Below are 759 nucleotides of genomic sequence, written 5' to 3'. Positions count from 1 at the left end.
TTCCCTCCTCGTCCCCGAGCGTCAGGGCCTTGCCGGACGATCACGGTCAATGGCACTGCGATAGCTCAGGGAAGAGGGTTTCGGCACCAATGAAAGGAAAGGAGCGACACACAACAGCAATTTACCGGAGAGTTCCGCTTTATTAGGGAAAGGTGCTGGGATATATAGGATGGGGCATAGGGTGATTGTGGTGTTACTTCTACGGGGCTGGTGGCTGTTGGCTAGGTGCTGGGATTGGGAGGGGGGCGAGAGGTGATTGGGCTTCAGGTGGCGCCGGCGGGAACCGAGGACCCCGAAAAGAAGCCGGAAGTTCGCCATCTTACTGGTGGGGACCCTTCATTGACGGTTTAATGTTAAACACAATTTCAAACCACTTTAGTGTAAGACTTATTTTAATGCATACCTGACAGCTTCATTTTTGACCTACCTCATTAAGCTGAATTCCCTTTTATCTTTAAAATACAGATATTAAAAAATAAAATTCACCTCTAAATCGAGATCTGGACCTTAACATAAAGTTAAGAACCATCTTTTCCATGTGTCCAAGCCTTTGCTCTGTAATTCTTAGAAGGTTAGTTGCACTCTGTCTAGATTCCTTGCAGAAAAATCTCGACAATGTTTTTATCTGATTTGGACTCCACATGAGCGAATTACAGGAAAACAACAGATGCTCAGGGAAACGTTATTTTCCTACTTCATGCAGTTGGGTCTAAGTATTTATCTTTGTCTTTCATTCGTGCTTTTCCCATATTTACCTAA

The sequence above is a fragment of the Manis javanica genome, chromosome 10 (assembly GCF_040802235.1).
Source record: "Manis javanica isolate MJ-LG chromosome 10, MJ_LKY, whole genome shotgun sequence".
In the NCBI taxonomy this organism is placed as follows: domain Eukaryota; kingdom Metazoa; phylum Chordata; class Mammalia; order Pholidota; family Manidae; genus Manis; species Manis javanica.
This window is presented reverse-complemented; position numbering follows the sequence as displayed.